The 15,652-nt window shown below is 38.1% G+C and overlaps 1 protein-coding gene across 5 annotated transcripts in view; it reads left to right on the top strand.

Moving 5' to 3' along the window:
• Positions 1–15,652, top strand: part of ptpn5 (protein tyrosine phosphatase non-receptor type 5) — a 147,911-nt gene that overhangs the window by 26,752 nt on the left and 105,507 nt on the right. The gene's annotated exons all lie outside the window — the stretch shown is intronic.

Here is a 15,652-nt window from a genome sequence, read left to right as displayed (position 1 = left end):
GGGCATGGTCCCCCGGCAAAGCAAATTGTAAATTGTACATTTTAGAGCAAATTTAAGAGGATAGATCTATGAAGAACTTTGTGCTCTTGTAAAAAAAAATTGTGCTCTAGTAGTAATTTAATCATAAACACATTGGTTGTATAGGTATAAATGGTGATGACAAGGCAAAAAGTCACACCCACAAAGCGTGGCAAATGAGACGGAGTTTACAAATTGGTTCTCAAATGGTCAAAACACAAAATCGACTAGAGCATACAGTGGCTATAAAAGGTATACACACCCCTGTTAAAATGGCAGGTTTTTGTGATGTAAAAAAATGAAACCAAGATAAATCATGTCAGAACTTTTTCCACCCTCAATGTGAAATTACAACGTATAGAAATGAAGTGAAAAACAACCAGAAACATTTTAGGGGAAAATAGATAAAAAACTTACAATAGCCTGTTCACATCCCTAAACTAATACTTTTTATATCCACTGTATTTGAGCCATCAAAGAAATGAAGCAAAAGTGACCTATGTTGAACTGGTTTATTTTTTAGAAAAAAAAAAAAAATACTGGATGAGGAGGACATGGTATTGATCAACTCTCCCTACATTTTTATTGGCAAACTTTGCACCCTGAATGACTGATAATATGAGAAGGCTGTTGCATCTTATGTGGATGAATCAGTCTAATATAGTTTAGTTTTGCAACCTTGGATAAATTTGGTTTTGGCTCAGGTTTTGTGAGGTGGGCTAAAATTCTATACTCTAATCCTAAAGCAGTGGTAATAACTAATGGAATGATTTCATCCTTTTTTAATCCATCTAGGTCTACATGCCAAGGTTGTCTTAGTCCACTACTCTTTACATTGGTATGGGAACCACTTGCTTCAAAGTTTAGAGAAGACCCAAGAATTATAGGTGTGTTTGTAGGGGAAAGATAACACAAACTGCTGTTACATGCTGATGACATATTACTATTAGTTAAAGACCCTGCACACACTTTACCAGTACTCCTTAATGTGACTGAATTAAGTACTCCTTAATGTGATTGAATCATATTCATATAAAATCAGAGGTTATGCCCATATCGGGAACATGTTTCTCTTCCCCACTTAGTGCACTTAACTTTAAGTGGATGCATAAAGGAATTAGATATCTGGTTATCCAACTGAGCCCTAATCTTGTTGGAGAAACTACAGAGAAAATTTAGACAGCTGGAATTTAGACAGCTGGAACTAATTTTAACTTCATGGGGGAAGATTAATATAATAAAGATGGTGGTTATGCCGCAGTTTAATTATATATGTATATAATGTTATGATTACGGCCTTTTTATGGGAAGGTAAAAGACCCCGGATCAGAGTAAATAAATTATGTTTACCTAGAGATAAAGGTGGTTTGAAATATCAAAGCTTGCTAGACACTGGGGTAAAAATGATTTGGCTCTAGACTGGCTACTTACATTCCCTTTCCCTACCAACAGAGGCTCTCTCACAAAAACTGGAGGGAGAAATGCAACATAATATGACCAATCCAATATTGCTTCAGTTTAGGGAGGTGTGGAAAGCCGTCCACAAAAAGTGTCAGATTTCTCACGTGTCAACACTACTCTTCAGTATGGAATAATCCCTATATTGAAGTAGGGAAATGCCTTTGTTTTGGGGAGAATGGTTTAGAAGCGGAATACGTACTCTAAAGGACTTATTCGGTGGGCTTTTATCTTACAAAAGATTTTTGGAAATATTTACAGATTAGAAATTGTTTGGAGGCATTGGTTTGCATTGGGCAAGAAAAGACTGTTTTAAAAGAGTATTGCGAATGACGAAGGCCTCACTGGAAGGCATCTAATTTTTAACAAAAGGTGTATAAGGATTGATGACAGGGACTGTGAAAACCTGAGACTGATCTGACATAGTGAAATAGTTAAGGATACATGGAATAGAGTTTTGTCCAACAATGGGAGGTATATAAAGGATGCAAGTGGTAAATTTATCTAGTATAAGGTTTTACACAGGTATTATTACGCCATTATTATGCCAGTTCGGCTTTACAAAATGGGTAGCTTGAACAATAATAAATGCTGGAAATGTAAACAAGAAACCAGCACATATGTTCATGCTGTCTGGGAGTGTACTAAGATTCTGCCTTTTTGGGAAATTGTGTTGAAATATCTTGGGAGATGATTGTGATATGACCTTCCTCTCTCACCAAGGGTATGCCTTTTAGGATATAAAACTGAGATTCCTCAGATTAAAAAATAATGGCTTCTCCCTTGTTACTGTAGGTATAGTCATAGCAGTATGACAGATACATAGATACTGGAAAGATACCCAACCTCCTACACTTAGAATATGGTTTGAATCAATGATGGAGAGCACCTCAAATGAAAAAATGTTAGCATTTTTAATGCTAACATGAATGCTAACATATGATGAATGGAAATCACATACACACACAGACATTTGGGAGGACTTTTTTGAAGATTGTCACTTCAAAGGAGGAATGATATTAGACCCATTTTTGTATTTCTTCCAACTTATCTATCTTGTTGTGCATTACATCTCGCTTTGTTGTGTTGTGCTTGTCTTGTTAACTTCTGTTTGTATTGAGTGTGTTATATCACGTGTAAGGAAAACCAATAAAATTTAATTAAAAAAGAAGAAGAATATGCGGTTTATCATGTAAGTGCAATGGGGTTAAAAAAAACTGCATTTACACTAGCTCTTAGACCTCTACTCTGTGCACTTTGCTCCTCTATCACTCAATTACGAATCTTGAATGGTAGAACTACTTGTAATGTTCTCTGCTTGATATATCGCTTTGCTTGTATTTCCTCATTTGTAAGTCACTTTAGAGTGTGAAGTGTCTACTAAATGAATAAATGTAAATGTGTGGCACACATCTTGGCAACTTCAGTCGTCCTGCCATGCCCTCTGTCCTTACCCTGTTCGTTGTGGAGAAGTCTTTCTCACAATTGTTGCTTGACACCGGAATGACAAGTGCAATTGCAAAATAAAAATTTTGCTACTCATGAGTCCTTCTGACTACACATAATCTTTAGAAAGCTGACACTTGAGAGTTTATTGTTCAAGACTCAGAATTACTCAGGCTGTTATTAATAGCTATAATTCGCATCAAGCTACACATGACAATTTATGAGATTAATACTGATAATAATTAATAATTATTATTATATAAAATAATTAATAATGTCTTTTTGCTCAAAACTCATTTTAAAACACCAATGAATGTTTGTAATAACTTCCAATTGTGATCTAATGTGGATTTTGATCATGTACTGAGGCAGAAATATATTATTTGTAGCTTTCTATATTAGGCTAAATGCAACACCTGCTTAGCATTTCTCATATAAGCATTCTTTATTCTTATAAAAAAAATAAAAATTGCATGAAAAATACATACAAACCATATACTGTAGTAATCATACATTCAATAGCTTCATGTTTCATCTGTAGAAAATTTCTATTTGTTAGTTATGTACAGAGACAGAACCTGACAGTTTATATGGGATATTCGCCATGTGGAAGGTGAGAGTTATGAACACGCAATATGATTGACAGATCTGTAGCGAATCATTTCTCTGTGAGTGATAGACATCTATCCTGGTATCTAGACAGAAGGAGAGGGTTATACAAAACTTCATGCTCATCAGATTGCACAGTTCAGTGGAAAATATATAGAAATGATTCTATCTAAAGAAATGCAAAGCAAAACACTGGCACCCTGATTGACCTTTGCTAAACGAACTAGTGTTATGTCTCAAATCACAAACTTATGTACTATTTCAGACCATTATTGTGTACTAAACTTTCCAGTTTTCCTACTACAGTTGGTCTTTAAAATGTGAAAACCTCTTATGTAGCCTTCAAACCTACTGAAAGGTCTATATTGCATACCAGCTTTCTGGATTTTCTAGATTAGTAAATAATTTTGAATCTAAACTGAGAGCTTTTTATTTGATGTGCAGCTCATGACTATGGCAGAAAGAGAAAAAGCTTGTCTGTGTAACATCGTTGTACATGAAGTCACTAAACATTTTTCAGTTTGACTTGGAAACCTGATGTTTTGGGGTTGTTTTGGCTACAAATTGCAAGAAAGTCTATTCAGCTTCATGGCAGAAAGCAGTGTGAAAGAGGCTAGGTCCAAGCAACAAAAGGCCTAGTAAATTAGTAAAGAGAAATGTAGTTTTACTCCATTACAGCATGTTTAACACTGGCATGTGTTATGTGTGTATAAAAAGTTTTATGATATTGTTTTATGAGATGCTTTATGAGATGCTTCCTGTGTACAGAGTAACAACTCCTCTAGTAGTTTTTTAACTAGGTACTGACTTACTCTTACTCAAGCACATTTAGATGAGAATTTGTATTTTTACTTAAGTATTTTTTTTTGTAATGGTACTGTTGTGTCAATGCCGAAATGAGTGTCTAACTACAACTCCCAGAATGCTGCATGGCCTGCAAACATGGCTACCAAAGACTACAATAGCCAACACACACGGACTCTATCACGTTCAAGCTCAGCTTCATTCCAATCACACACACCTGTATCCATTCACAGCCACACCAGCTATGCTAGCTCCTCTGGCAGCAACCTCCTTATCTGCTTTCTTGCTCGTCACACACCCAGAAAAATATACTGGCAATCTTGACAGAAGTGTAGGGAATTTAGCTCATTAGATGTCGACTTAGTTTGGTCTTGCAATTATTATGACGTAAGTGTCATTGATGTAAACAGTAATATTGATTATCCTGGGGAATTTTATCAGAACAAGTTTGACAAGGCATCTTATTGACACTGGCAAGTCATTACTATCGCGGCCGTCGACAGTAATAACTTCCCTTGAGGACAACCTTTATAGAGCACGGTACTACGATCGGGAACCTTAGGAACTCAGATGGTGAGCAGAGAATCACAGCACAACATCACCTTGAACATAGACGAGACTTTATTATACTAAGCTACTACAGACACAGGCTAAACTTCTACACACATATCCTAACTACTACACACATGTCCTAAACTACTACACACATATACTAGGCTACTACACACATATCCTAAACTACTACACACATCCAACACGCCCATAGACATACACATTCATACATGTGGGAATATGACATGAGAAGAACCAGTGATAATAATCAGGGAGTTAATAGTAAGAAGCAGTAATGCTACAGATACTGTAGTAATGCATTATAAAAAATGTTGTATATAAAATTGTTGAATTTAGTTTTCATTAAGAAAGTCAGAATTTTAGGATAAAATGAAATATATTTACATAACACTTATATGTAGCATTTATCTAGGAAAAAACATATGTTAACAATTTTCTGTACAAGTAGGTTTTAGGGTGCCATATGTCTACTTGATTAGTAATCGAAGAAAATGGTCAACTAATCGATTATCAAAATAATCAATAGTCACAGCCCTAATAACAACTCAACACTTCCCACTAGACTGGTAAATAAGTGGAAGGAATAATCCTTTGGGTTTTAGTAGTTTACCTCACACATACATATGTTGTTGACATAATAAAATGTTCAAATATTACAGTAGCTCTATGTTATAAATCTGGAAAAAAAATCTATGGAGGTCAAGGCTTGGGGTCGCAGAAAATTCATAATGTCCATCTGGGGTCATTTGCCCAAAAAGTTTGGGAACCCTGACTACAGGCTCTGGGCCATCCTCTGCAGCAGTTAGTGATTCTCAGTTGAAAGAAACTCCAAGCAGAGGAGAGCATTAGGATGGATCAGGCAGGTCTGGAGGGCAGAAGCAGTCAGGATCATCAGCATCTCATCAGGCTACAGATAAGACAAAAGTCAGACCAGGCGATAAAGTCTCCCTTCTCCCAGCAAATAAGGGAATTGTGTCTTTGTAACCAGGGGAGACCTAAAATTATGGGGTAACCAGAGCTTTGAATGATCAAGAATGCTACCTTCATGTGTTGGAATATGCTGGTGTGCAGGTGAAGACCCTGAGTGACTTAAGTCACCTCCCCAGATCCTACAGGTCTTACATCGAGGGCTTATACACAAAGACTAGGGGAAACTGGAATGGTATTGGTGTTCAGTTGCTGAACTAGGCCTTGATCAATGAAGTTTCCAGCTGCTCCAGAGTCATTCAGCACTGAAATGATCTGAGAATTTTCTCTTCAGTAATGACAAAATGAGTATCACCATGTTGTGCAACAAAAATGAAATAAAACAACAGTCTGGTGAGTCTCCTGAAAAATTACTTAAATCCGCGACCAACTCAGATTGTTCAGAGATTTAAATTTGAATCTTGTACCTGGAAGCCTTCAGAAACCATGACAGAGTATATGGCTGAATGACAGAAGATTGCACATGACTTTAATTATGGAGACATTCTGGACATGACTTTGAAACATAGATTAGTGTGTGGCATTAATGAGGATTGGATTGGATGAAAGGATTCAGAGGCAGTTGTTGTCAGAACAAGAGCTAACTTTTGAAAACGCTATGAAAATTGCATTAACAGTAGAAGCTGGAAATAAACATGCTCAAGATATACACGTGAAGTCTGGGAGACAGACATGCCACAAAATATAACCAAAAAATAAACCTCACAAAAAAGCAAGAAAAAAATACATGAAACAACAAATGAGTTCTACAGCTTCAAAGGAAAAGGTCATGCAGCTACTAAATGTAAATTACCTAAAAACAGGAGAAATGTCACAAGTATGGTAAAATAGGCCACGTAGTGAGAGCATGCAGGACTAAAAAGGTCAATGATGTAAGGAAGAAAGAGTATCACTCTGAAAAAGCTAATGGTAACAGATCCCATAAGTTGAGTGAAGATGCTGAAAAAAATGATGATCTTGAAATAGATACAGGAAGTAGAATACCAACCTTGTTACATCAACCAACATCACAGAGTAGAAAGCTTACATGGGATTGCTAAATTATTATGTCAGGTTTTTACACAAATGTTGTGACCCTGTTAGTACAGTTGTATCAACTATTATGCAGAGACCAGAGGTGGATGTCGGAAAAGCTACAGGAGGAAGCCTTCCTGAAATCCACAGCTTTGTTGAGATCTACTGAAGTGCTAGTAGATTGCTCCTCCAACCATGAACTGATAGTCATGTGATGCTTCAGCTTATGGAGTAGGTGCTGTGTTGGCTCACAAAAAAGCCTTGAGAGGAACCAGAATCAAACGGGAACCCATCCTCATCTGGGTGACAATGGATAGTGCAATTATAAATGATATTTATAGCAATTGTAGTCCTAAGCCATCATAGCATAACTGTTCATATGAATTGTGCCAAAGCCATCTTCATGGTTTTTAAGTAGTACCATCCTTAGTAATCTCAGAGATCTTCAGGCTTGGGGCCATCAGCAGCAGCAAGTGATTTCCTATTGATGAGAAACTCCATCCAGAAGTAGGGCATCAGGTTGGATCAGGCAGGTCCAGAGAGCAGAAGGGGTCAGGATCACTGGTATCTCAGTAGTAGTATGTGTAGCTCAACAGAGAGAAAGGGAGAGATTATTAGGTATGCTAATTGTTCTGTCATGGTTAAGGACAATGGACTTTGCATGCAGACTGTAAGCAGGGACTCCGGCAAGACTAGCTATGACAGCATAACTAAAAGGGAGAGCCAGAAGGTAACACAGACATGAGGGCGCCCTGGGACATAAGGCAGCCAGCCACTACACCGCATCCAAACATCCCAGTTCACCACAACACTCTATGCCTTTGAACCCTGCAGATCTGCTCCTTTACCTAAGAAAAAACTATTCACAGAAAGCTTGACTAAACAAATATGTTTTCAGCCTAGATTTAAACACTGAGTCTGTGTCTGAGTCCTGAACACTAATTGGAAAGCTGTTACATTCAATGCTTTATAGGTCAAAAGTAGTATTTTATAATCAGTGGGAAATTTGATTGGGAGACAGTGCAGTGTGGATAAGATAGGGGTGATGTGGTCGTAACTTTTAGTTCGAGTAAGGACTCTTGCAGCTGCATTCTGGACTAACTGGAGCTTGTTTATGCACCTAGTGGAACAGCCAGACAGTAAGGCATTACATTAATTTTAATGAGATTTATTTAATTAATTACATTTAATTAATTAATTACATTACTAATTTATCTGCATTGTGTAGTGCCATTATATTTCTTATCTTAGCAATATTTCTGAGATGAAAGAAGGCTATCCTAGTAATGTTATCTACATGAGCTTCAAATTAAAGACTGGAGTCAATAATCACACCAAGGTCTTTTACTGCTGCCATCCAGAGTTACTATGTAATCAGAAATCTTACTTCTAGCTGCATGTTGTCCTAGTACAAGGAAGTTAATAAGCATCCAGTGTCTAGTGGCTGTTGTCTGTCATCTGACTGTGCTGAAACATACAACTGTGAGTCATTAGCATAACAGTGGAAGCTAGTACCGTGCTTATGGAGAGGTAGCATATATAAAGAAAAGATCAGTGGGCCTTAAACAGAACCTTGCAGAACACCAAACTTACATCTACAAACTGATAACAATCAGTCAAATAAGACCTGAGCCAGGAGAGGGCTGTTCCCTTAACACCAACAACATTTTCTAGTCTATCAATGAGAATAGTATGATCAGTGGTATCAAAAGCTGCACTAAAGTCAAGCAACACATGCAAGGAGACACAAGCCTGATCAAAGTCCAGTAGTAGGTCATTTACCACTTTAACCAGTGCTGTCTCTGTGCTATGATGAGGCCTAAACCCCGACTGATACATTTAGTAAATGTTATTCCTATGTAGGTGTGAGCATAGCTGCTGTGCTACAACCTTTTCTAAGATTTTGGAGATAAAGGGGAGGTTTGATATTGGCCTATAGTTGGACAATTGACAGGGGTCAAGGTCACAGTTTTTAATCAGTGGTTTGATAACTGCTAGTTTAAAAGATTTAGGTACACAGCCAGTGCTTAGGGAAGAATTGATTATGTTTAGAAGAGAAACAACGAGGTTAGAGGTTCCGGAAATCCAGAAATTCTCAAAGGAATTCAAAATATGACCCTGGGGGTCTGTAAATAATAATTACTGAAATTGGCTGGGTAGACTTTTTTTTTGGCTACATTTGTTAGGTTAGTATAAAGAACTTTGAGCATTGAGTTTATGACTAGGTTTTTGTGTGACATCTAGATTATCATTATAAATGAGTGCAACACCTCCTCCTCTGCCAGTTAGACAGGGCTGATATATATAACAGTATCCAAGAGGGCTAGCTTCATTTAATGCTATAGACTCATTTGGTTTAATCCATGTTTCTGTTAAACAAAGTACATTAAACTCCTGATCAGTAAAAGCTTCAATAACAGTAAGTGCTTTAGACATAAGAGATCTAATATTTAACAGTCTTAATATTTTGGAGCCTAATTGATGACTCAGGTGATAATTATTAATTATAATTAATTATAATCAATAATTTGGAACCTAATTGATGAGCAGATGGTCAGTTTAGCCTGCTTGTCTGCTCCCTGACCTTGACTCTGGATTGTCACTGATTAACTAGGCCTGTTCTGAGACTATGTGCTATGCTGCAAGAAATGAGAGCAGCACCTTCCCAAGTGGGATGGATACCGTCCCGCCCTAACAAGCCGGCCTTGCCTTCGAAAATGTTCCAATTATCTGTTAAGCCAACATTATTTTTTGAGCACCACCTGGACATCCAGCAGTTCAGCAACCATAACCTGCTGTAAGCTACATCTCCACACCGCATTGGGTTGGGGCCAGAGCATATTACTGCATTGGACATTGCCTTTGCTAATTTACATACCTCTACAATATTACTCTTAGTAACCTTTGACTGATGAATGTGTATATCATTAGCTCCTACATGAATAACTGCCTTTGATTTGATTTGATTTGAAACCTATGCTTGCCTAAGGCCCTAAGATTACCTGCTATGTCCAGCACCCTGGCTCCCCGTATACACCTAACTAGTGCTGCTGGTGCCCCTAAACGCCTAGCTAATTTCACTTGCCTTAAGCTCTTCCAGGTTTATACATATACAGCACTATGCAAAAGTCTTAGGCACGTGCAACGAAATGCTGTTGAGCAATGATGCTTTCAAAATAATGAAATTAAATGTTTCTACATTTAAAAAAAGTACTATAAAGAACAGTAAACAGTAATAAATGAAACAAAGTCAATATTTAGTGTGAAAAAAAAATAGTAGTCTCAGGTACAGTATGTGCAGTTTTATAAGGAAATGACCTGTAAGTTTTTTAAGCATCTTGCAGAGCCAGCCGCAGTTCTTCTGGAGACTTTGACTGTTGCACTTGCTTCTTATTTTTGCAGCAAAACCCAGCAGCCTTCATTAAGTATTTTTGTCTGAAAAGTGGTCTCTTATGTAATATTCTGCTTTCTTTACTGCCATACAAACATTATTCTGTAACATTTAATTTTGTGCTGGAAAACTAACGTTTGGACATCTAAAATGTTTTTGTACTGACTTGATAATGTAGAAGGCATAAAATACAAATCTATAACAAAGTTTGTACTAAAAAATATAGGGTGCCTAAGACTTGTGCACAGTACTGAATAATGTGTTCATGTCAGGAATCTCCCCATCACGCCGAGTACTGAGTGCAGAAGTGCTCAGCACGCATACAGCCTGCAGCGCCGAAGCATGCGCTTCCCTGTTGTCATGTCTTTGTTTACATCACCACGTGTGTTTTGTTTTGGTTCCTGTCTTGTCTCCTCCCCTGCCTTGTCACTGGTTGCTTCCCTCATTATTGCCCGCACCTGTTTTGAGTTGACCCCAAGCCCGACAAGAAGCAGTGGCTGGAGTTCTTGTTGTCTTTCTGGCCTAGCCAGCCAGTGCGCACAGCTCCTGATCGCCACAGAAACCAGAGGCCTTAGCAACATAGCTGAGTTTGTCATTTGATTAAGAAAGGTGTTCTGGTGTCCTTAGTTTAACCCCGACCTTGAGAACTTTTTGAAGAGAGCTTGCCTGATGGCCAAACCCACTCAGTCATTCACTTGTTATTATGAGGAGAGGAAGGCTGGAGAAGAAGAGGAAGTGAAGTACCAGCCTGAGGCCAACGAGGCGACCTCCCCTGCAGAGCTCCCTCCAGAGGATCACAGTGCGGCCTCTGCTGAGCTCCAGCCAGAGGCCAACATGGTGGGCTCCCCTGCAGAGCTCCTTCCAGAGGCTGACAGCACGGCCTCCCAAGTCCTGCTCATGCTAGAAGCCGACAACACAACCTCCCAAGTTCTGCACCTGCTAGAGTTTGGAGGCACGGCCTCCCAAGGCCCGCTCATGCCTGAGGCCGACGGGGCGGCCTCCCATGGCCTGCTCCTGCTAGAGGCCGATGGCATGGCCAGAGCAATGCTCCTGCATGAGGCTGATGGTGCGGCCTCCCTCGACCTACCGCCTTCCTCCAGCCAATACGCCCCACGTCTGCTTCCCGGCTTTTGAAGAAGCCAACATGCTAGACACTGCTTGCCCCGGGACCTTGGGTGCTGCCTGGACATTTTACCCAGAGGGACCACTGAACTGTCACTCTGTTTCCACCATATTGAGACCCGAGCTAAACAAAAATGTAGAAATATTCAGTTTCTTTAGTAACCTATCTAACATAAAATTAGCTCATACTGAATGCACAGCCAGCACCTTTGATCTGAAGCTAGGACTGATAAATATTACAGCTCTTACATCTAAAGCGCTTACTGTTAATAAACGTTTTACTGCTCAGGAGTGTAATGTACTGTGTTTAACAGAAATGTGGATTAAACCAAACGAATATGTATATATATATATATATATATATATATATATATATATATATATATATATATATATATATATATATATATAATGATATTCTTGGTCACACAAAAACCTGGACATGAATTTGAAATTCTTTATACTGAAATAACATATGGAGCCACAAAATTAAGTCTACCCAGTCGTTTACACTAATTATTATTTACAGACCCCCATGAAATTCTTCATGGATTTGTGGATTTCATCTCAAACATCATTTATGTAGACAAAGCATTAATTGTTGGCAACTTTAATATTCATTTTGATAACCCAGAACACCCTCTGAGAACAGTGGTTGTGTCCATTCTAGATTCAGTAGGGGTTATTCAGAACATAATAGGTCACACTCTTGATCTAATACTAACATTGCTATTAAATATAGAAAATATAGTCAAGTTTCCACAGTCTGAAGCTATCTCATTTAAAAATGGGTCTTAGTCCTAATATATGCACCTTGCCACGCTGCTGCATCAAGTGCACATTCATGTCAATTACTGCAAATAGTTTTTATCAATAATCTCCCAGAGTTCTCAATTTTGATTGGATCACCATGTGACCCCAGAAAACTTGATCCGGCAACTGAATGCTTATAGTCAATGTTCCACTACACTCTAGATAATGTAGCTCAACTTAAAAGAAAAATGTTTTACTCCCCTTTGAGAGACTGAGCTAATTTCACTAATTTCCTCATCAAAATCAATTTGTATCCTAGATCCCTGTCTCTCTCTCTCTCTCTCTCTGTCAAGCTACACATGCTGCTCCTGAGATACCAGTGATCTTGACCCCTTCTGCTCTCTGGACCTGCCAGATCCATCCTGATGCCCCATTTCTGGTTGGAGTTCTCATTGGTTGAGATCACTCACTGCTGCTGGGGGTGGCCCCACATGGACGGCCTGAAGATCATTGGGATTGCTGGGGATGGTGCCACTTGGGGGCCATGGAGATGGCATGGGGATCTCATATGGGGAGTTGTACTGTGATGGCTTGGGACTATGATTGCTGTGCTGTGGTTGCCACCAGCAGTTTCGTACTAATTGCTATGATAGCCTTAGGAATTGCCACAAACAGTTTTGCACTCAAGTCTCCATCAGTTGACAGTGGATAAGTTCAACAAACCGGACTTCATGTGAAAACTGCATTGAATTTACTGGTTGCACAATTGCTTTATTTGTCCATGTAGTACACAGTTATAGAAGGGATTTTTTTTATAATTGCACTGTTATCACCCAGATGAGGATAGGTTCCCTTTTGAGTATGGTTCCTCTCAAGGTCTCTTCCTCATATCGTCTCAGGGAGTTTTTCCTTGCCACTGTCACATTTCTAGCTCATTGGGGATAAATTCACATATTTACAATTTATTTTGTTTTAATTTATTTTGAATGTATTTATTTCTGTAAAGCTACTTTGTGACAATGTCCATTGTTAAAAGCGCTATACAAATAAAATTGAATAGAATTGAATACCACAGAGACAGCGCTGGTTAAAGTGGTAAATGATCTTCTACTGGCCTCTGATCTGGGTTGTGTCTCCTAGCTTGTGTTGCCTGACTTTAGTGCAGCATTTGACACCACTGATCATACTATTCTCCTTAATAGACTAGAAAATGTTGTTGGAGTTAAGGAAACTCTCCGGACTCATGTCTTGTTTGACTGATTGCTATGAGTTTGTAGATGTAAATGGTGACTTTTGTATGCAAACGAAGGTAAAGTTTAAGTTTTATTTGTTCCACAAATAATATATGTATATGAATACGTACATATATTAAATAAAATTATTCGTAAACATGGTATTAGCTTCCACTGTTATGCTGATACAGTTGTATGTTTCAGCAAATCCAGATGAGACACCAGCTTGAAGAATGTGTAAAGGACATTATATACTGGATGCCTGTTAACTTACTCCTACTTAATTCTGACAAGACAGAAAGTACATGTGCTAGGACCACATGCGGCTAGAAGTAAGCTTTCTGATTACATAGTATCTTTGGATGGTCTTTTGGTTACATTATGTGCAGCATCATGATTATGGACTCCAGTCTTTTATTTGAAGCTCATGTATATAATATTACTAGGATAGCCTTCTTTCATCTCAGAAATATTGCTAAGATAAATCACGATGCAGAAAAACTAGTTCATGTTTTTTTTTACCTTTAGATTGGATTATTGTAATGCCTTGCTGTCTGGATGTTCCAGTAGGTGCATAAACAAGCTCCAGTTAGTCCAGATTGCAGCAACCAAAGTCTAGAACCAGAAGAACCACCTCTAACTTATCTACACTGCATTGGCTCCCAGTCAAATTTTGCATTGATTATAAAATACTACAATTGACCTATAAAGCACTAAATGGTCTCATGCCACAGTACATGATCTTTTATGATCTGCCACGCCTACTTCAATCAAAAGGTGCAGGCTATTTGTTGGTACTTTGAATAATGAAAGCTATAGCTGGGGCAGTGCTTTCTCTTACAAAGCCCCACAGTTATGGAACAGCATTCCAATTAGTGTTCGGGACTCAGACACTTTCAGTGTTTAAGTCTAAGCTGAAAACATATTTGTGTAGTCAAGCCTTTTTGTAAGAGCTTATGAAATATTCTGTTAAAATATTTATATGTGTTTATGTAACATTTTTTATGTTTCCCCATAATGATGTGATGACGTGGGCTTGACCTATCATGCCTACATATTTTATTCAGGCATCAGACAGGTGAGGAGATGTGGCCTGTTACAGAGGGATGGGAAAGTTTTGGGACTGTGTTTAGCAATTTTAGGGGAGCACTTTCTTTGTTCATTTTTCTATGTTCTTGTGTTTTTTTCAATAAAGAAATGAAGTCTTTGAAACATGCTTCTACTGCGATTTCTCCATGGAAGTAAAGGGTCACATTAGTCTCAAAACTCCCTGGATTGTAAATGGAAGTGGCAATTATTAATGGCAATAGTCTCGTTACACTATATTCAGCACAAATTGTGTTACAATAATATGTGAGCAACATGTATGTACATGTTTTTTTTTTTTTTTTTTTTTTTTTTTTGCAAAAATCAACTTTAAACTTTAGGACACTGAGGATAGTGCCATACAAAACATACTATATATATTTTTACAAGACTTTTGAGTACTAGATTATGTAGACCAGAGTCTTTGTTACAACGTGTTGTGAAAACCATCCAGTTCATTCATTCACATAAAACAATGCATTGATTTAACTGTTGTGTGATACTTTTTGTTTTAGAAAGTTTTTATATGAGAGAGTGTCAGTGGTCATGAATGTTGATTTCTTTCACACCTGGAGAGATAACGATCCACCCCGTGATGGGTCCATCAACTGTGGAAACTAAAAGAATGTGAGGAGACTAAAAGAAAGAATGTTTTGTTTGTAGTTTATTTACAACTTAATACACAGTATAATCAAAATATAAAAAATGAGGGTCAAACGCACATTTTTGAACACATAGATTTGAATAAACAGTCACACACCTTTGTGCCATTCCTGGAAGCAGTTCCTGGTTAACTGAAAACAAAAGTGAATGTCACATGCCTGGCATTTCCAAGGTGTTTGCTGTTTCTTGCCATACACTTCTTTGCAATGCACACAGATCCGGCAACCAGCACTGGCTATATTCCTGAAATCTGAGCTCAACTCAGCTCCTGGAAGTGGCACATGGTCATTACTGGTCTGTTTTGGTGTTACTTTCTGTGACACACCTCTGCAATAAGCTATTTCGTAAACGGAGTTTGTAGCACTGTAAAATTTACCGTCTTTCTAGCAGATAAGCATATTCTGTTTAGCATTAGCTTGCCTGTAGAACTAAATGGTTTAATACGAGGCTAATGCATTTTATACCTTTTAGCTTCTAGTTTAGCTTGCCTCCTAGG

This window comes from Pangasianodon hypophthalmus, chromosome 25 (genome assembly GCF_027358585.1).
Source record: "Pangasianodon hypophthalmus isolate fPanHyp1 chromosome 25, fPanHyp1.pri, whole genome shotgun sequence".
Taxonomy (NCBI): Eukaryota; Metazoa; Chordata; class Actinopteri; order Siluriformes; family Pangasiidae; genus Pangasianodon; species Pangasianodon hypophthalmus.
Note: the sequence above shows the minus strand (reverse complement) of the source record. Positions and strands in the feature narration are given on the sequence as shown.